At 45.3% G+C, this 21,706-nt stretch overlaps 1 protein-coding gene across 2 annotated transcripts in view; it reads left to right on the top strand.

Moving 5' to 3' along the window:
* The first annotated feature begins 2,035 nt into the window (after positions 1–2,035).
* The window catches only part of PIP5K1B (phosphatidylinositol-4-phosphate 5-kinase type 1 beta), a 331,727-nt gene continuing 312,056 nt past the window's right edge, over positions 2,036–21,706 (top strand). The window contains exon 1 of one of the 2 annotated variants that reach the window (XM_069228675.1): positions 2,036–2,469. The gene's annotated coding sequence lies outside the window, so the exon portion shown is untranslated. The remainder of the gene's footprint in view (positions 2,470–21,706) is intronic. The other variant, XM_069228680.1, reaches the window with a different exon arrangement.

The raw sequence follows: 21,706 nt of genomic DNA on the forward strand, positions 1-21,706 counted from the left end.
TGTTCCTCACTGTGAGGGTCAAGAAGGATATGTACCTTTTCTTGGTCTATCTACCGTATTACCAGGGGACCTTTCTTATCAATATACAGTTTGGTCCATGTATATCTGTTTTTGAATCTGGATGTTAACCACCTATACCCCAACATATCAGTTTTTTCTCCACTATACCCTTGTGGTTCTATATCTGGCTCACACAGCTCATTACCAATGTTTCCCATAAATGTTTCCTTTCACATTTCTTCATATATAATGGTGTAGGTTGAACCAGAATCTGCAAATATTTTTTTATCAACACCACCAATGCTTATCCAACATTCAGGTTTGTTTTTTATGCATTCATCATTGATATGTAAAATCAAAGTTTTTGAAACATTCATCACACTGCCATATTTTTTATCACTACCGTTTCCATTCTCTACATAATCCTGCTCCGAGTTTTAAAGTATACATTTAACATCATTCCATTTTTTCCTGCACACTTTGGAAAAATGACCAAAAGTACCACAATTACTACATTTCTTTTTGCAGGGCAGGTCTTGTTGTAACCCGAATGCCCTTTACTGCTGCATCTGTAGCATCTATTTTTGTCTTTTGAAGAGGTGATTGATTGTGCATTGAAATTCTTGATTGCAGGTTTTGGATTTACTTTACAGACTAATTCTGTTCCCTTATCCTTTGCCAGTAACTCCTTAGCACATCTACCAGAAATGTCAGCTTTACGCACTATGTTCATTACATCCTCAAGTGATGAATCCCCATTAACCCATAAGCGCTCGTGAATCAATTGATTTTTGACATGCATCACCACTTGATCTCTAATTAGTCTATTTGGTAATGACTCAAACTTACAATCAATAGCTAGTTTTTGTAATTCACCTACATAGTTGTCCACCTTCTCTCCCTCATTTTGTTTACGTTGGAAAAACTTATATCTGGTTACTGCGATACAATCTTTGGGGCAAAATAGATGTCAAGATCTTGCAATGGCACCTCAAAGACATTCGAGTCTCCCATTACAGGAGCCTTCAACATTTGATTATATACTTTTAATCCATAAGGACCTAAGGAGTGCAACAAAATTCTCTGTTTTTGGTCTGCTGACATTTTTCCAGCCTCATCCACAGTCGCTATATAATTAACAAAATAATCCTTTCACCTACGCCCAATATCCCCTAAAAAAATTGCACTGGAGCAGATTTTGTATATTTCCGGGACTACAAATCTCTACCAGTGGTTTGGTGATCTCGAACCTAGTGTGTCCTACCAACATGATGGACGGAAGTGGATTATATCATTGGCCTTTGGGGGAGCAGAAACTGCAGAGAGGTCATTTTAGTAACAGACACAGGAGCACCCAGAAAGGGCATCAGAAATACTGGCTTGAGATAAACATCTTTCCAAGCCCTCTTCACCCCAGCAAATCATTTGCAACCTCTTTGATCATCAATGACATAGAAAAGGAACCAGAACTGGAATTCTACTGCTTAATAAAAATTACCACCTAAAGCAAATGGCTAGTATCAAACAACAAACAAAGCAATTACTGCCATTTGAAACCTTTTCCCGCCCCGGATGCAACTTGCACCGTTTGGATTTTTCTCACAGAATTACTTGTAGAAAACAACTTTGCATTTTGCTGTAAAAACTATTTCTGATAAATAACTATTTAGTAACTGTCTCATCTTCTTGTGAAGACTGAACAGTAACGGCACCGCCTGATACAAATAGAAATAGGGAATTTATTTTCTTGTTACGCAGCTTTTGCGGTAGGTCGAGAGAAGCGGGTGTTAATGTACATACAGCAGATATCTATTACTTCCAACGACGTGTATGCGCTTCAGTTGTATATATTTTACCCAGATGTGTTTACTTCCTGCCACGGAGAAAATGATAGGTTAAAATTGCTACTTCAGTTTGTGTACACTGCAGTTCTCGCAAGGCAGATGTATTTTTTACGAGAATGTCGTGTACATGACAGAAATGACTGACAGGGCCGTGGCTGATCTAGCCCTGAGGCGTGTGCGGCGCTTGCCACAACAGAGGCGTGCCCACTGTCTGCGCCGTGCTGTCCTAGGCAGGTATGCGGCCTGAAGGAGCTGCTACCCCTCCTGCCTCGCCGTGTTGTGCCCCAGTGTGTGAATGCACCGCACAGTGTGTCTCTGTCGTCCGCTCTTTGCCGTGGGGGTGGGAGCCTGGTGACGACAGATTACCACTCAGCCTAACCCCCGCCCTCCCGGCGGGGGAGGAGGAGGCAGTGTGTGTACAGTAGGTGTTGCACTGAGATACCGGAGGCCCTGGCTGAAGGAGAGGCAGGAGGGAGGAATCTACCGCAGCCAGCGGGGAGGGCGCAGCGAGACCGGCCGCGCGGTGGATACGGTGCCTGCGGGAGGCTGCGTCTCTCAAGGGTGGCAGCAGAAGGGCTCCAGACCGGCCCGGGAAGGACAGGAAGGAAACATCCCCAGCGGACAGGTAAGCGCCAAGTTAGCTCCGCTGCCCTACTGGGGCGACTCTCACAGTGGCACAGGATCGATGGTGCAGGGACCCCAGTTCTACCCTCTGCGGGTGCTCTGCCTAGTTGGGGCAGCCCTGCGTGGTGATACAGTGCCTGGTGCAGGTGGCGAGAGACGGCACGGAGCTCTGGGTGCTGACACCACTACCCATCACCTCCCTGCCTTAGGTGCTGCCACCGGCGTTTGCATCCCATCCTGCAGTGGGGCTGCCACCACTGTCCGTCTGTCACTTCTGCACTGACTGGCACTGCCGCGCACCTACAGCCAGTCACCCCGGGCACTGCTGCGCCTACTGATCTCCTTCCCTCGCCCTGGGTGATTACACTGTTCGTTATGGCCCCCGTGTTCCCTGGGTGCTGCCATCACTGTCCATCTTCTGCCCACTTTACTGAATGCCATCATTGCTGTCCCTCTCGAGCACCTGCCCTGGGCGCTGCGATCTTTGCTTATCTACTACCCCTCCCCTGGATACTATCACCACTGTCCAGTTCCTCCCCCACCCATCATCCACCAGGTGCTGTAAATCACTGGGCATCACCCACACCCTGCTTTGGGAGCTGACAACATTGCCCAGTTCTCCCAGCCCTCATCATGTCGGCCTCTTGACCCCACTCTCCCTTTTCCACCTCTACCCACACACCTTCTGTACTTCCAACTGCTGACCAGTCCTTAATCCCGCCACTGCCCATCCTCTACCCCGGCCCTGGGTAGTCAACACAGTCAAACTCTTAGCCCTTTCTTGTCCTCCGCCTGCGGTCCCACTTGATTCCCCATCTCCCACCCCGGGTGCCATCTTCTCACCTCCGTGCACCCAGCTGTGCCCATCTCCTGGCCCTGTTCTCAGTTCTGCCCACTTCCCCCTGCTCGTGTCCTGCCTGCTCCTTAGTTCCCCTCAAGGAGTCACGAGTTGACTGGAAGAGGATCCTGCAGGTAGACTCTGCAGTGCTTGTCACCCGTCAGGCCCATCCTTTCCCGGCTTCCGGAATGGGTCCGAAGGGCAGCAGGTGCAGGGCACGCGCGTACAGGTTATTATAATGCACCTAAGTATCGGATTAGTTGAGCCATTCGCAGCGCAATATCGGATTTATGTCTCGACGAGCAGAGTATGAAACTGCTGTGTTTCGCTTGGTAACCGTGGCCAGGGATGGGAATGGACAGACCGGAAGCACTCCCAAATCCCGCCTCCCTCGTTGGGTCCTTTTGACCTGCTCGATTCCTGCATTTCTGTTTCTTTGTTGTATGTTGTTTTGGGTACGGACTCATGCCTAATTAAAGTTCTCCACGTAGAGTAGACGAAGATCTGAATTAGTCAAGGGAGGAGTCCACCTGTGAAGTTCCCCGGGCACTGCCCTGTAACCCCAGGGTGTGTGGGAAATTACCCAAAGGGCAGAAGGCAGACCTGGTTCAAATTACGGAACACGCCCGGTTTCCAGTAATCAGATAGATGCGTGTTTTTACACTGGTTGTTTAGGTGAATGTTTGTGTCTATGTTAATTGCACTCAATGCACCACCACCTCTCTCCCCCCACTACTCCTAGCAGCCGTGACAATCGTCTGAATAATTAATAGCCAATAGTAATCTCTTTCTAATGGACTGGGGAGTGCAAGGTCCGAGGCATCTCTCCCCAGCCGAGGGAGTCATTATCTACCCGTGGGTGGTCATAGAGAGGCGGGAGAGCTCGCGCCAGGAGCAGACTAGGCAAGACCCGCCCAGCAGAAACAAGCACCCTAAAAAGCACTGTCTCCTGACATGTGGATTACCACACTGAGCATAGCAACGGCGTCTCCAGCACGACTGTTGGTTGAGAGGATGTGTGCATTGCTGTTGTCTCGGATACCCCGCACCAACAAGGCGGGCGGCATCGCTGTCTTTATTGGCTCCCAGCCCTTCTCTTTCCCCTCTAATCTAGAAGAAGGACTTTCAGATGCACGTCTACCAATAGGAGTGCCCTAAAACTGGGGCAAAATGCAGATTTCTACAGCAATCACCAGAGGTACACACTGCTTAATTTGTGCTGGTGTTTTCAGGTGTTGGGTATTGGCACTAACTTCTGAGCACTGAGGCACATTTTTCTTCACCATACTTTGACCCAGAACGGAGCAGGGCAGAAAACAGTGAAAAAAGGAGAAAGAGAAGGGTGGGAACAGGGAATGAAAACAAACACACAAGAGTGACGGAGATAGGAAGTGCAGGGTGGCGGAAGAAAGCAACACACGTGTTCGGCAGTGCTGACAGTCGGCGGTGCCAGCCTTAAAAACTTTGGGCACCTACCCTTCTGTATTTTTTCAGACTAAGCACTGGATGCAGACAAGCTGCCATTGATTTCATCGATGTGGTGCATGGCTCTAGGGGCAGTAGAGCGCAGAAGAGATGATTTTAAGTGCTTAGGTGGGAGGCACACTGACTTGCCACTATATTGTTCTGAACAGGGCTTCTGTATTTACCTTGATGAGGAAGCATAGTTGGAATAACCTCGCAGGGGCACAGCTATAGTTAGAGCAGCCAGTGTAGTGGCACCGGTGTCTAGGGCTTTGAGGGCCAGGCTGCACCCCAGTCATGGTTGTCTCACAGGCTGCACACAGAATAGAGCCCCCGCTTTCAGGGGCGTAGCTTGGTTAGTGCACATTTTTTTGAGGGGGGGGGGGGTGGGGGGGGTGGGTTAGTGGAAGCTCCAGATTTCCCAGCAATCAGGCTGGCACATAATGTCAAAATACATTATACAACAAGCAGGGCACACGAGAGGGGAGGAATGGGCAGTGGAAAGGGAGATCAATGCTTTGATTGGTAGGGGTACTTAGTGAGAGAAAACGCAATATTTTGTAAAATAACCAACATTTTTGAAGACTTTCAAAGCAAAGAGGGAGAGAAATTGTGTGCGTGTGTGTCTGTGTTTATGTAAAAATTCCTTGTGAAATCAACCAGACACCTCACCATACACGACTGAAAACACCCGTATCCAACTATTTCCAGAAACTTTATTTAGGGGGGTTGTAATATCCCCACCCCGCCTAAAGCTACGCCTCTGCCCACTATCCAGCTTCCATTAGGGTCCATAGCGCCCTGTCTGCATGACTAGGAACCCCTCCAACGATCTGGGACATGAGTGAATCATGATGGTGTACATAAGGTACAGGCGCTAATGCCAGCAGATACATATATAATATATATATTTGCCCGATAAGCTGCCCCATCACCTCCTAACATGGGTAACTTTCAGATAATGGTATTCACACAGTGGTAGGAGCATCCTTTGTAGGCAAGTGCCCACTGAACGCCCTTGCTGTGCATGTCTTTGAGTAAGTTTGAATAATGATCACCAATTAAACACAAGTCTGACTTCTTTGTTCAGTATTTGTGACCGCATCTTGTGCTTGTTTAAAATTTGGCTGGATTGGTTCACTCTCTCTGTCTGTTCATTTGAGGGCCAGTTCCCTACCAGTAAATAGAACAGGCTGCCATGCAAGGGTGGGATGAGTGCCCGCTGCCATGATCGGACTCACTTCATAAAGTCATCATGTGGTTTCTGGAGGCAGATGTGTGTGAAAACAACATGGGGGCACTTGGGAATGGTCCTGCTTAGGAGGAATGTGTGTTCTAATATGTGTATATTGCATTTAATTTACACCTTTGCAATACTGCCATTGTTGTACTTCTATATGCCAACAGTGACAAAACACAGTTTTCGTACGTCAACAAAAACAAAAAAATATAACAGCAGCAGCATTGGCTACCAAACCTATGCCAAAGACACTCTTCTGCATATTAAGAAATAATGACAGAAAATAGATGTCTCCACTCATGGAGCATTGGATTTGAAAGCTGGTGGAGCCTAAATGCGTGTGCACCTTATATCCAGAGTGATCAATCTATTCTTATATCTTAAATCCCTAGGGACCCTCCTGTTCTCCTGGCCTTCCTCCATGGCTGACCTCTCTTGACCTTCCCACACACCCTGCACATATGAACAACCTGACTCCAGCAGCAGGCGGCCACCTCTATGGGATGATGCGTCTGTTGTCGCTACTGCACCGGTTAGCCAGGGTCCTCGCAGGTTGCCTTTACCACATTGGCCCTTTCAGTGGTCTCCTTCTTGGCCTTCCTGCCAAATTGCTAAAAGACCTCCCGAGTTTGCAGAACCGTGCCGCTTGCTGTAGATTTGGGATGAAAACACTTGACTGCACCAAGGCCATTTTACGTGCTCTCATTGTCTACCAGTCTACGAAAGGGTGCAGATCAGAAACCTGTGCCTTCCATGACAGTACTCCCTTCCTGTGAAATACCTGGCCCCAGACCTAGAAAGCCGACGCCAAGGTCATTTCACTCACAAGGCTGATCTCTGTGAAACTTCCTCCTCCTGGCCCTGCCCTTCGGCAGACTTTGGCCCTGGATTATGAGTGCTCTGGTAATTAACAATCCCTTCCCAAATACCTGTATTTTATGGAGGAGTCGTAATGGCAAGTGAGTTGGAATTTACAGTAAGCAGTAATTTTCGGGTGCAATAAAGGCCTCCACCCCAGGTCTAACCTGCTGGAATTTAAAAAAGGAAAATGCCTGGTAAACAGTCCAATATGGAGAGCACTGAAAGCCACATTTAGTCCCCGTTTGAAAGAGCGAAACTTGTAATAGGCAAAAATTATCGCACCCATTAAATTCCTAAACCTGGTATATGGGATTTTAGCAGGTGAGATACATATAGCAGTCCCCACAGGGGCAGTCACAATCACGGCCCTTATAAAGTTTTTAAAAAAACGAAAACCCTCCTCTTCTGCCAAGCACTAAGCCCAAACAGTACATCATTTGCCTATATATTCTGACTGTTATGCTTCCCTCCATTCTGTATGCCATCCCTCCGTTTGTAAGTGCTTAGATGGACCCAATAAAGAGTGTGGGCGCTATAAAAAATGCAGATGAATTAACATGGCAAGTATTAAATACACATATGTGAGTCAACGTTCAGTTAAAAAAATCAATGCTTTTGACAGGTTGCTCTTAAAAGTACCATTGTGAAATGATGTATGACATGTTAGTGCCAGCCCAACACAAGGCAGCTAGATTCATTCCGCATGCCACAAGTCTGTATTTATACCTCCAACAAGGATGTGTGAAAACATCTGTCCACACCTTTATGACGTAACGAGCAGTGACGCCTGAACGGACCGGATGTGCACTTTGCAAACCCTTCCAGCAAGCGAACAAACCAATACATTGTTCCTCTTCGCCATGGCAACCTCAACAAGCACAGCATTGCAAAAGTACAATCAGACGTAAGTCAATAAGCACAGCGGTGACCCACACAAACAGCATGTCCCAGCCAAGGTATATAGATTGTACAATATACAAGGCACATGTAAATATTGTTAACCGAAACCCCACTCCGGCTAATTGAATCTCCTTAGGTGGGATGCTATTAGGATATGAATCTGAACACTCTGTTTGTTGCTAGTGTTCTTTTCCGGTTTTTTTACAGAGCCTTGTTGCCTTCTTTTACTTCTGTTTTATAATTCAGCAAAACATGGACGATTGGTGCTTTGATATTAGCACCTGTTCCCGTGTTTGAGGTAATAACATGTTGTTTAGTATCAAACCAAACCTCGACAGATTTTAAGGTTGAAGTCTTTGGTTGATTTCTGGAGCAAACACTGTCATTGGTGGAGCGGACAGCATGTAACATCCGTCTCCTTGTCTTTAATCATCATACGTCATTTTTTAAAGCTCATGGCTACCAACTAAAGGTTTCCCAGCACTAGCCTCCTCACAGAATCAGAATCTTTAATAAAACCTAGACTTTCTTTACACTTCCCTGTTTTTTAGAACATGTTGATTTTCTCCGCGTAGCCTAGCAAAGTCTCCGAATAGTGGACTTGTCAACTACACCATGGCCAATAATGTAGGCAAATATCTCACATTCAAGTTCTTTAGGTTTTTCGCCAAGAAAGATGGTCATATTGACAAACTTGAGGCAGAACCTCTGTGCACTGGTCTCTCTAGTGGGGCTCATCTGAGCTACCCTCGAGAGCACTTTACAATGCTGCAGGAGATGCAGACAAATTGATACAGTAAACCATGAAACCTTAGCTCTAATTTTGGCTTCACCACTTGGCCAGATTTTAATTTCCTGGCAAAACTCAGTTCGTTTCCCTTCCCTCACTTTACTTAACTGCTAAACCAGGTTGACACACTCCTAGTTTCCTCCCCTGTAACAAGCAATGCTTAAGATCCGCGCAATAACATTTCATGTACTGAGGACTCTCAAAGGGAACCAAGCCATCTGTGGCAAATATTTATACATTAGCTAATTTAATTGCAGAAATGTTTGTTTCCTTACAGTGCACCGTGATAATACATACATGCCAGCATTTTAGAAGAGAAAACTGGGAGATTTCTAGAACAAAATCTGGAGAATGTATTTCCCCAATTGACTTCTATTGAGGCCTGAATTGGATTATTGTTATTTATGGGATGTGCAAGTCTGCTGCTGCAGGATCAGATATTAGATTTGCAAATGTATGTTTGTTTATCGTTACCTGTGAGGAGCACGGAGAAAGCGATATAGCAGGCAGGGAGACTGTGATGCAAATGTTGTGCACTGGCCTGCAAGAGCAGGTTACTTGTGCTGTGTTTGGCATTTTTCTGGCCTGTTGGTTAGCTGGCCTGAAGACAGGTGTAGAATCTTACTGGTGTCATAGGGTGTATATCACCACATTCCGTGATGCACTTGAGGGATGTTTGAACCAAAAGGTGACAGTTGGAAGTTGGTCCCCATCCTGGATGGTTGGTGGTTTGGCTTGAACTTACTAAAGCCTTTTATACTAATTTGATGAATGAGTATTATTCGAAACTTATCTTATTGGCAGTGCGTACTCTGAGTTACACAAGAGGAGGCCCTGTCTGCTGAAGCCGCAGAGGAATTGGGTTTTCACATGCAGGAATCGGGAGGTGGGAGAATAGCCTTGAAATCAGTAGTTTCCCGCGTGAATCAGGAGGGTTGGCATGTAAGGATAACACACCCCACAGCAAACGATATTGAGAGTACAAATCTTCTCATAATGTCATGCTGAGAAATTGTAAATGAAGCACTACACTCAGTGCTACACAGTTACACTAGAGTACCACCACGGATAACTAAACTGCAAGGACTGGCGCATTCAGGGACCCATAAAATGCGAGCACAGCAGTACGCATAGCCAGACACCCACAGCCAAAACCTAAATGCACTGTTGCATACATGCAGCGTCACACGGTATTCACACATGCATGCTCGCACTCGTGTGTGCTTCTAGTCCAACTCTGGGCTGAAAGAATGCGCCAAGTACAACCCCACGAAGGCACCGCAGTGACCTCATGTTAAACCATAATTATTCAACACAAACCAGAAGGACCGTCTTAGTTGTTCTCACTAAACAAGCACAAGCTTCTCACCCTGCAACGTAGGTTTGCGGAATGATAGTCATTTGTGTGCACAAAAATGTAACTTGCCGTGTGTGTACTAAACAATCTAAGCGCCCTTGCAGGCAGACAGGCGATGCCCACTTACATTGCACCGCTTTCAGCATCACCGCCCTCCCCAAAGGATGGGTGCAGAAAGCGCTTCGAAAGTAAGATTAACTTAAAGCTGGCCTTCCTCCCGATTCACTTATTTTCCCTCCATAGACGACTGATGACTTACACTTTCTTAAAAACTGGAGCCGGCCTTACGTGTGTCATTTTGTTTTGTTGCCTCGTTGCGCTCGAGCGCCGTGCAGCGCAGACATCTGCCTTTCAACTTGGGCCTCGGGGTACAACCTGTGCCCCCGCACCCTGGCCTGCTGCTGGAGATAAGACGAAGGCCTGTTTATCTTCCCTTTCTTGGAAAGCGCGCCAGGCCTCTGTGACTGAAGCTTCTGTCTGTAGCTGCCGAGTGTCCTACCATGGGGTACAGCCCTGGTAATGCAGGCTCAGGGGCGTAGCTTTTTAAGGAGGGAGGGGGCTACACCTCCCTAAATAAATGATTTTTCTTATAAATAGCTGGGTAGAGATGCTTTCAGTCCAGTATGGTGAGCTATCTGCCGGATTTCAGCAGGACTTTTTACATGCAGTGGGACAAAAACAGGCACACGCTCTCTCCTTCTCTGTTTTTAAAGTCGTCAAAAATATTGGTATTTTTTACAAAATATTGTGTTTTCCTTCACTTAGTACCCCTACCAGTCCACATTCCTCTCTCTTTCCACTGCCCCTTATGCCCCTCCCATGCACCGTTTGTCGTATAATATATTTAAACATTATGGGGGTTATTACAACTTTGGAGGAGGTGTTAATCCGTCCCAAAAGTGACGGTAATGTGACAGATATACCACCAGCCGTATTACGAGTTCCATAGGATATAATGGACTCGTAATACGGCTGGTGGTATATCTGTCACTTTACCGTCACTTTTGGGACGGATTAACACCTCCTCCAAAGTTGTAATAACCCTTAATATGCCAGCCTGATTGTCAGAAAATCTGTAGCTCACACCTCCCCAATCTTGCTGACCTAGCCACATCCCTGTGCAAACTGTGCCCCTCTCTACTACCTCATAGCTGCCAAGTTTCCCAGTTCCAGGCGTGGTGTGTTGCTCCAGTCCAGTTTTTTTTCCTTTGAATTCTGGGTCTGGTAGTCCTGTTCTATAATGGAATAAATAAAACTACAAGTGCCAGCACATCCCACATGGATCTGGGAAACTTGGCAGAGCTGCCACCCTTTTTTTAATAGACTCAGCCTTTTCGATATTAATAGGGGTTTCTCGTTTTTTTAGAAGGTTTCTTGCAGAGTCCATGATGATCTGCCTCGATGTAAAAGGACGGTCTGCTCCTAACAGTATCAGTTATTTTGTTACTTTGGATGATACCCAAAATATTGGTGCTTTAGACAAGTCACAATCCTTATGCCTTTTTTACTATTATTCATGTTTGCAAGATTTTTTTTTTTTTAAATCGTATATTTTGGACGGTTTTATAAACCACACGTTACTTTTGCAAAACGTCTACTAATATGATATATTACATTTGTTAAGCTATTTTACACGCCTTGTACATCTCTTTTACCCAACTCCTGGCTTAGCCTCTTGGGTCTGGCGTGTACCTCGCTGTGGATCAACTTATCTCCTCGTTGTGTGTTTTAAACATAGAGGGGACTTTATTTTGCAGCTGAGATTTTGTCACTTTCCTAAATTTTCCGTCAGTGTGATCGTTGTCGCTTAATTTCAATCACAATTGTCAGTCACTTTCTTTTAGTCGTAGGTAGTCAAACTTTGTTTTGTGGGATTTTCCCAGAGAAGGAGCTCCAGGGGGCAGGATGAGAGTTCTTGTGCTCTTCCTCCTCACCGAAGTGCTTGTCATCAATGAATTTTGTAATCAGTGCTGTCTATTTGTAGTTTTCACCTACGGGGCGCATAAATTAGTGAAAGCTATTGTTAAAAAAAGCTTTAAAACGGGCTTAGGGGCCCCCCATTACTAACCAATGCTTGCCATTAGTGGGCTTCCACGTCACACTTGTGTCCTTGCTTCTTACTGGTCACATCTCCTGCTTCCTGACAGCTGCTCACCCCCTCTGGCATTCTTCCCGGGGTTACTGTCCCTGCTGGGAAGGCTGGACCTATCACAGCTTCCTGTTTGTAGCCAGTGTCCTTCCGCTGGCCCCGTGCTGTTCCAGGTACTTTTTTTTAACTTTTTGCCATGCACTTTACAGAGTGCATGGCGCTGTACGGTTTCCTCACGCCCGCCCTCTCCCCCAATACACACACGTGTTGCTTCCCCCTGCTCCCTACTCCTGCTATATGTTTTGTGCCCCAACCCCTGTTGTCTTCCCACTGTCTGTTTCATTCCCTACTCTTCCATCATCCTCCCACTGTCTTTTCATTCCACACCCGCCATCTTCCTGTTGTCTGTTTCGTTCCCCACCCCTGTAATCCGCCCACTGTCTACTTCATTCCCCACCTCCCTTCCTACTCCCTCGTGTTCCCTGACCCCACTGCCCTCCTCCCACTGTCCGTTTCATTCACCCTTTCCCTCCCTTATGCTGCTTGAACCCCGTTCTGTCTTTTAACATATTGCACAGCAGCCCGGCAGCTTAAAGGAAAAAAAGCGCTATGACTTGGTCCATACTAGCTACGTCATAGCCTTTTTTGTTGTTCCAAAACTTTGCAGTCTTAAGTATGAAGGGCATTGTCTGGTAGATTTTGTATATCTCTATATAAAGGGAATTTTGGGAGGGATTTTCAGCATTCTTTGGACCTTGCACCTCAATCGAACGCTTTTGAAGAGAGTCTTATTTACCAGCTGCTGTGTGCCAATCAGCATCTTTTGGTACCTGGTGTGCAAACTTCAGGTTGCGGCCTTTGACCCCGTGGGTACCAAAGAGGATTCAGACGGCTGGGTCGTGCAACTTCAGACCAAATACTGTGTTAAAATAATCAGTGCGTCTTGAGTTTCAGTAGCAGGCAGAAGTATCCTTGTCTCGTAACTCATACCAGCTGGACTGTTTTGCGATCCCACTGTGTGTTCTTGTGCCCCAGTGCGATTATGTTCATTGTCCCCATTTGTGTGTCTTTTCTTTCCTGATGTTGGACTCCCCTTCACATGCTCTCACTTTGTCCAAGTACGTGTGTTTCCCTTTACCAGTGTGTGTTTTTGCTGTCCCAGAACTGGTGTCTCCCATTCCCGCTGTCATTATGGTTTCTGTCCCTATGTAACCGCCTGAATTCATTGTTAGCTCTCCTCTGTTTCAGTGTTTGTTACGATGTGAAAGTCCTCGTATTTCTGTCTTGGTGTCAGTCCTAGCCCTAGGATCCTACTGTGTGTGCCCCCTGCTACTGTGTCTGTGAGTTTCCTCTCCTCTCCACATGATTTTCTGCCTCTGTGGGTGCTTTCCTGCTTCGATGCATCTATCATGGTACAATTTGAAGGGATCCCAATCAGTGTTCTGGTTTACAATCTGCATATAGTGTTTGTGTCATCCTGTCACAATGAAAGGGTCGTACAGACCATGAAATTAGCGGTGTCCAAATCTGTGGTCCTTATTAACCATATGCTCCCTGGCTGAATGATAGGTGATGTTTCAGGTGAAATATACCAGTTTACCACTTTGGTGTGTGTGATTCCCGTCAGTCTCCATCCCAATCACCAGTCGTGGTCTCTTCAGCTGGAATGGCTTTCCCTGTGCATTATTCCATGTTAAACATGTATGATGTTCCTCCAGCCAATATCTATGTAATCCTGATCCTAATATGTGATTCACACTGCCCTCATATAACACTATCCACCTGTGCTACCAAAGTGTGCCCTCAGTGTGTGTTTTTCCTATTGAAGTTTAGGCTCAACATGGCCCTTTTCTGTTATTTGGTTTGTGTGTTGACGGTCCAGGGCCTGTATCTTCTTTATTCTATGTCTGCCTTGCTTTCTTGCCCAGTATCACTTAGGTTCTGCCCTATCTGCCATTGTCATTCCTTGTCCCACCAGTATTTTTCAGATAGCTGTCCAAATGTCTGCATTATCATTTCCTGTATTTTCACAAGCCAAGATTGCACATCTTTGGGAACCGTCGATTTGCATGTTTCCTTTTTCAGCAGGGGAGTTTCATGCCTCATTTCATTCATCTTTGGTAGGGTTCAGAGCCAATCCCTTCTTGAGTGATCATTTATTTAGTAGCCTACTGTAGATCTTTACTCTGGCTCGTATGCACCTTGTGTCCCAGCTACATGGTGTTTGTGGTCCCTTTAGGCAATGGATGTGAATGTGGATAATTAGTTGGATGAAGGCACGCCTGGAATACATTTGGAGGGAGGGAAGGAGTTCAAGATGGGGTGGAAGCATGGGGCTGTGTTGAGGAGAGGTGAAAGTAGACCTAATGCAGACATCCGTTCCTTGTTGCTCCAGTTGATTGGCCATTGATATCCTTCTGGCTTCCCTCCAGTAGAACATGTGATGGATGTAGATTGGGGCCCTTCAATGTGGACTGTCACCTGGAAGAACCAAAGTGTACTTATCAGCATGGGGCACCTCTTAGGATCCATAACTAAGGAGAAATAGGGTACGGTGGTGCGTGGTCAAGGAACAGGCCGGAGGACAGTTGGTGTGCCATTCTCTTGTAGTCTGCTCAATGAATTGATGGTCGATGACTAATTGTGTCAGAGTAGGGTAGTTATATATTTTGTGCAGCCATAGTAGACATTTTGTGGGAGCTGTGTACCTGATTTAGTCGGCCACTGGATATGAAGACAGAAGCATTTACCTCATTGATTGGCCCTATGCATGATACTGAAAGGCCAGTTATTCCATCTGTTATCCTGCCAGATTCTTCATGAAAAAGGTTAGATGCATGATGGGCTAGTGGGTCTCATGATAAATATTCACAACTGTCTTTATCAACCTCCTTCAATCACAAGATAAAATGGATATGCTATCAAGTTATAAAGCAAGTGCTATGTTTCTTTCCCCCAATAACTTGGGGAACGAGAAAAACATCAGTCCGTGCACAGCCTTATTCAAGATATTTATGTAATGCGGTAATTCTTTAGCAACATATGTTATTGCAGTCTTTTAGTTCATATTTAAAGTTTGATTGGGAGGGAGAGATAAAGCCAAGACAAGGGCATTCCACAGGCTCTCTGCTCAGTGCAAGAGCGCTCCATATCTGGAGATGTGCTTTAAAGGCTGCACCTGGCAGTCGATATTGGGTGGGCTCAGCTCTGTTAGCAGCCACGGGCCTTTGTCAGGCATATGCTCCCAGTCACAGTGGGCACCAAGAGCAATCTGTACCCTGACATGAATGGATGGCTGAGTCTGCATACAACACTGTACAGCTCTCCCCTTTCTTTTAGCCACCACCATGTCTTAATAGTGAGATATCTGCTCCTTAAAATATATCCATGCCAAGCATACCTCTGCTCTGCATTCTACATATTGTGTCTCACACCTCTCTCCACACACTCCTTTCGCTCCTTCTGTCTGTCCTACTCAACATCATAATCCCTAATCAGCCTTTGCCTGAACCCACTAGCCTCAGCGCACCCTGCACTCTACGCTTCACCCACCTTCCAAATCCCACACATTGACTGTGGATCCAGCATTGGTCCCTTATGACCTTTAGGTTTTATCATAGAAGCTGATCTTCCTCACATACCCACCATCTAGCTGAATGAATGTAATGTGGTCCTGCAGTTCTTATGATCCTAGCCTCACTACAATGGCACACCCTCCGAGTCATTCCCCTGACTGCAGGATATAATGGGAGACCTGGGCACAGGAAGACAGCAATGACACATGAGATATGGAGCTACGTTTAGCAGATGTGAGCAGTGGCATCAGTTGCCATGTCTCAGTGTTCAGGAAGGCCCATTCTGGACCACTGACCTCGTGGCCAGCTCAAGTGCTGGGGAAGGGGCTGCCCCGGGACATAGGGAGGGTAGTAACTTTCAAGGTCATTTTGCAAGTGGGAGAAATGAGTCAGCTATTTGGCCATATTTAAAACTCCACCTGAAGCTCTCATGATGCTCCTTACAGACATCCATCGCCTACAACCCTGGGCAATATGGCATTTGGCAATAAGCTAATAGTTTGACAGTGCTGTTGGCAGCCAAGTGTAGTCAACAGAAAATGAAGAGGGGTGAAGGAAGCTTGGACATTGGCTAGGTAAGATGTGGATTGATTGTTGCAATGCTATATAACCAGATTTAACTTAGTCAATTCAGAGAACCCTTAGTGCAGTGCTTCCTCTCAATCTGATGAAGAGAGCTTTTGTGGTGCAATGTAAAACAGGGCTGCTGGAGCATCTGGGCATGTGTTTTCCCCCAAATACATACCTGCCATCATCTCACCTCGCTTGAATCTGAAAGCCACCAAAATTATTTAATGTAAAGCGTCAGAGTGTGTAGAAGTACCAAAAGGATCCTCATGATTTAGAGAGAGGGGCTGTTCCAAAAGAAGCACCAAGATTGCACATTGAACCTCCTCAACGTATTCACAGTGGAGCGCTGGACCATGATATCATGATCAACCGGCTAAAGATATTGATCAAAATCAATGGACTTGTACTTCAGTGGACTGCCTTATGCTTCCAAATTGTATTTGACCACTGAAATTAGGTAAGAACCCTTTCAAACCACCTCAGTGTCCTATGGAATGTCCCAAGGACGTTCAAATCTTATTTGTTGCATCAGTAGCACTTCTAGCAAACACCAGCAACCATAATTCTGGTTACTTCATGTATGATAATGGTTTACAGATCTGCATCAGGATACCCAGGAATGGCGACATTTGCCAAAGACTGTCAGACTCTTGTAAAACAATGTTTGAGCCAAAATTGGCTTTTCCTCATTCCACCTGCCATCTTCAGCTCAAACATTTAATTCAACCCACAAATAAACAGTGTTACTAAGAACATTTTTAACACCAACTTTTCTGAGGATTACTCCTTCTACAGCTGACACACCAAATATCTCCCATTGTTGCCTTAGCTCTTCCTCACGTTGCTTGAGCAGAAGTAATTCCTGGGGCGCCCCTCCATAATGGTGTGCAAGATCCAAAGAACACAATGTTTGCTGCCCACCTCCCCTTGTAGTATGAAAGAATGACACCTTGCCTCCATTCCTGGTGTTTCACTCGTTGCTTGTTCTTTGCCACAAGACTTTGCAACACCACATTTTAATACTGATCTAAACTTTTCTTCTCTTACAAACCAGCCCAGTGCCTAAGGGCGGCCTCCCAGAACTGCCTTTTCCTGCTTTAAGCAAAATACACTGTCTGTGGAAAGGTCTGTACTCTCAGTGCCCTCCTCTTTGCATCTCCATGTCCTTGCCTCTTCTCTGTGAGTCAAACTACAGCAAAAACCTGAGCACCCACGTCTTCCATCAAGCTTGTGGTCTGTGCTCAGTTTAATTACTGCTGTCAATTGTGTTCCTCCTAACCTTAATGAAACAACTCTTTGTTGTGTAAGTGCCAAACAACACAAACATAATGTGAGCTGCAAATGCCATTGTCCCATGCCAAATTTGGATCCAATTAAAGACATGTTTTGGCTTACAGATCTGTTTATAGTTTAAGGACATGATAGTTACAGAATCAAGTAGCCCTTTATCTTTCAAGGGACTATGGAAACAGTGTACAAGGATGTAAACAAAACATCATAGGCGTGGAACACATCCATATTTTTGGCTCAATCAGCCATTCCATTGAAATGCTCCCCATCCAGGCAGGTGCCATCAATCAGTTTTAAATCTGATGAATATCATTAAATCCATACAGCACTCATCCAGAAGGTAGTTTAGTTGAAAACAATCCTTTGTTTGTGGACAGAGTGCATTGTGCTCATGCAAAAAGTTGCATGAAGTACCTCCAGAAGCATATCGGCTGGGTCTCTGGCCTTTTTTCGAAGGAAATTACCAAAAGGCTTACAGAAGGTCTTGTTAGTTATCAAATCAAATCAAATCATTAACATTTATAAAGCGCGCTACTCACCCGTGAGGGTCTCAAGGCGCTAGGGGAAAAAGGGGGGGGTTATCGCTGTTCGAACAGCCAGGTCTTTAGGAGTCTCCGGAAAGCGGAGTGGTCCTGGGTGGTCCTGAGGCTGGTGGGGAGGGAGTTCCAGGTCTTGGCCGCCAGGAAGGAGAAAGATCTCCCACCCGCCGTGGAGCGGCGGATGCGAGGGACAGCAGCGAGTGCGAGGCCAGAGGAGCGGAGGAGGCGGGTGGGGACGTAATGAGGCGTCTGTTGAGGTATTCCGGTCCCTTGTCGTAGAGGGCTTTGAGTGCGTGGGTGAGAAGTCAGAAGGTGATCCTTTTGCTGACAGGGAGCCAATGCAGGTGTCTCAGGTGTGCGGAGATGTGGCTGCTGCGGGGTATGTCGAGGATGAGGCGGGCCGAGGCGTTTTGAATGCGTTGCAGGCGATTTTGGAGTTTGGCTGTGGTCCCGGCGTAGAGGGTGTTGCCGTAGTGGAATCCAATAAACCTGTATCTTTTTGGCGACTGTGTCAGCTACACCAGGATGGATTCTGAGTTCTAGATTTATAAGTGAAATGTACTGAAATGTGCACTAATTCATTTGAATATGTATTTTGATATATGTTGTATTGATCATTCGTATACTACTCAGACAGCAAAGTGAAATTTCTATTTTGGCTTTAGTAATAGGTACTAATTTGTATTATATTTGTATTTTATTTATTTATAAAGTGCTAACTGTAACAGAAGACAATCAAGATTCAATGTGCTGTACAATGAAAAAAATAAAAGGTATAACATCAAAGCCGCAGTAAGACTAGGCAAGAGAGAGAAAATGGGGGATGGTTGCAGAGTGGTGTACAGAGTAACCATACAAAAAAAATGGGGAATACTGATTAGTTTAGAACGAGCTCAATTAAGATGAGGATGATTTTGCTAAGCGAGGATGGTTGAGGGAGAAGTTCTTTTTCAGTATTGCTCTGAAGTCTGGAGGTGTCTATGCAAGACATAAGTAGCTTCTATGGTTCCATATTTAGAAAGCAGAAAGTGATTAGTCAGGTACGTTGGGGCTTGATGATGTATTAATTGCCAAATGTTTTTTAATTGTTGATATTGAGTTAAGTTTAGATAACCAAGTCAATGTGTGGAGCAAGTGTGCTACGAAAATATTATGTTTTAAATTGTCCTCCATAATTATTGTATCAAATTATCAGCTACCACAATATCATGAAGGTATGTATCCATTGCTAAGTATGTGTAGGTAAGTATAGGTGTAATATCCCTAATTCCACATCTACATACCCTGAAGATATAATATATTCAATGCACGTAGATGTGGACTTAAGATTGATACGTTTATACTTACCTGTAAATAGTTACCTTAATGATGTGGTGATACTCATTGTTCTGGACACAATATTTTCGAAGTATATTGTTATTGTCAATATTCTGACATACAACATTCGTGCATGCTTTGGAGAGATGCTCATGTGTTTTTTTGAGAACGATGGCATTTCTGTTAGTTCTGTTTCGAACAACACCTTGCCTGGACATAAGCTACTGTGGTACATTGTGGTATACTACTTTGGAACAATATGAGTGTGAAGAATATAGTACCTCGAATAGGAAGAATGTAATGGAAAATGCCCAACATGGGACAGACTTTTGATAGGTTGTGTTAGTGAAGGTGGGCATTTTTTAAACCACTTGTACTTGTAGGACGTTGAAGAATTCTGAGTGTAATATAACCCCAACATTGCGTGAAGTTTAAATGTTTGCTGGAGGAGGTTTCAATTCGGCTAAAAGTAAGTTCTTACGGAACCCAAGACGCTTATGTCATTCATCTTGAAAATATCCAAATCTGAATTGTTTCTGCTGAGGGTCTAACCTGTGACTTTGTGGTGACAATCAGCTCTCAGTTTCCCGGGCCCTTCTTCAATATTGTCAATAAAGAGTGTCTTTATATGATCATATACTAGTTTTGCCATAGGTGTCTTTAATTGTACTTTTATGATATGTAGGGCGATGACTGCACACAACATAAAGGTGATGGCTGAGAGAATAAGATTTTTGGTGTAGTCTAGAGATTCTCACCCTCTGTAGAGCATTAGTAACTGATGTTGAGTCAGTTGTCCAAGCTTTAGCTTTTCCTGGGTGGATTTCAGAAATGATTGGAAATGATTTAAAAGTAGATTATATTTAAAGTTCTGTCGAACTCCTTATAATGGTTGTGATATGAAATATCAAATCCAGAATATCTATGGTTCATGTTGTCGTGCCCAGAATCTCGACAACAAAATATTTAAGGGGTAAGTGCACAGAGGGAGGTATGGATTTACTATTCTTAACTCCATATCTACATACTTTGAATATATATATATCAAGGTTCGTTTATTTGTGGAGTCAGGTATAGATAATGTATACAGACTTATTTTTCGATATTTATTCCCTTGGTATGCTGGTTATAATACTGTGACCAGTCGATATTTTGGCTTCGATATTCCACCCTTTAATCCTGCAGCCCGCACTGCATTTTGCATTTAACTTGAACATAATGAAGAGGGGTGAAGAAAGCTTGGACATTGGCTAGGTAAGATGTGGATTGATTGTTGCAATGCTATATAACCAGATTTAACTTAGTCAATTCAGAGAACCCTTAGTGCAGTGCTTCCTCTCAATCTGATGAAGAGAGCTTTTAACCCTGTTTCCATGGATGTCATTTAGAGGTCACGAGGGGTCGCTGCTGTGACCCCTGGCTCGCCCTTTGCTACCCTTGGCACTGCCTTTGCGACACCTGGCCTCACAGGTGGCAAAATCAGGACCAGGAACACAGTGGTAGCTCCTCCTTATGGAGGTCAGTTGGGGCTCCACTCTCTTTGTTTTCTGTCAATTTTTCACACAAATAGTGAATAATGATATATTATTCACTATTAGTTTAATAAAAATGGAGTACAATTAGCTGGAATATGCCCTTCCATGACAGCTGAGATAAGTAAAAAATGCTTTTAAATGTATGCTATGTGCATGGTTGCGGGTGAGAGTGTGTTTATGTGAGAGAGAATGCATGTAAGTCTGAATTTGTGTGTATGTGTCTGTGACTGAAAGTGGAAGTGAAAGGGCGTGTGATGTCACTTTTGCTGCCCCTCGCATTTCGGTCACTTGACGTCCGTGTCTGTTTCATAAAATTACACCGCTGATTGATTACCTTCATGTGGAGTAGCTGGCAGGAGTGGCTCTCCGGCGTAGAAGGGGCAGAGCGGAGCGCAGGGTGGGTAGTGGGCAGGGGGGTAAATAAACATTACATTTATTTAAAAAAAAACACTTACCTTCTCCGCCTTCGTGCTGCTCCTCTGCTGCAGGCAGGCACAGGCTGCCCTGCGGCCAATCCTGATGCTGCTCAGAGCAGCGTTAGGATTGGCTGGGAGCGCCCAGCCAAGGCGTTCCCAGGCAGATTGGGAGCGTGTGCCAGCTCTCTCCAGCCCGGCAACTGTGTTGCTGGCTGGAGAGAGCCTACTGCGCATGTGTGTTTGGCCGGCCCGAGAGGGCCAGCCAAACATACATGTGCAGTGCTTGTCACCCCGTGGCCCCGCCCCTTGAAAAGAAAACGATAATAAACAAAGTTTTGAAGGTTTTGCAGCTGTCACTGCTGGCAGGGGGCAACGCTCCTCTGCCCTAACGGAGGAGCCGCCCCTGGTAGCTGGTGTGTCTTTAGTGGGCCAGAGCAGTTGACATTTTTCAGTGGTC

Source organism: Pleurodeles waltl, chromosome 1_1 (assembly GCF_031143425.1).
Source record: "Pleurodeles waltl isolate 20211129_DDA chromosome 1_1, aPleWal1.hap1.20221129, whole genome shotgun sequence".
Classification (NCBI taxonomy): Eukaryota; Metazoa; Chordata; class Amphibia; order Caudata; family Salamandridae; genus Pleurodeles; species Pleurodeles waltl.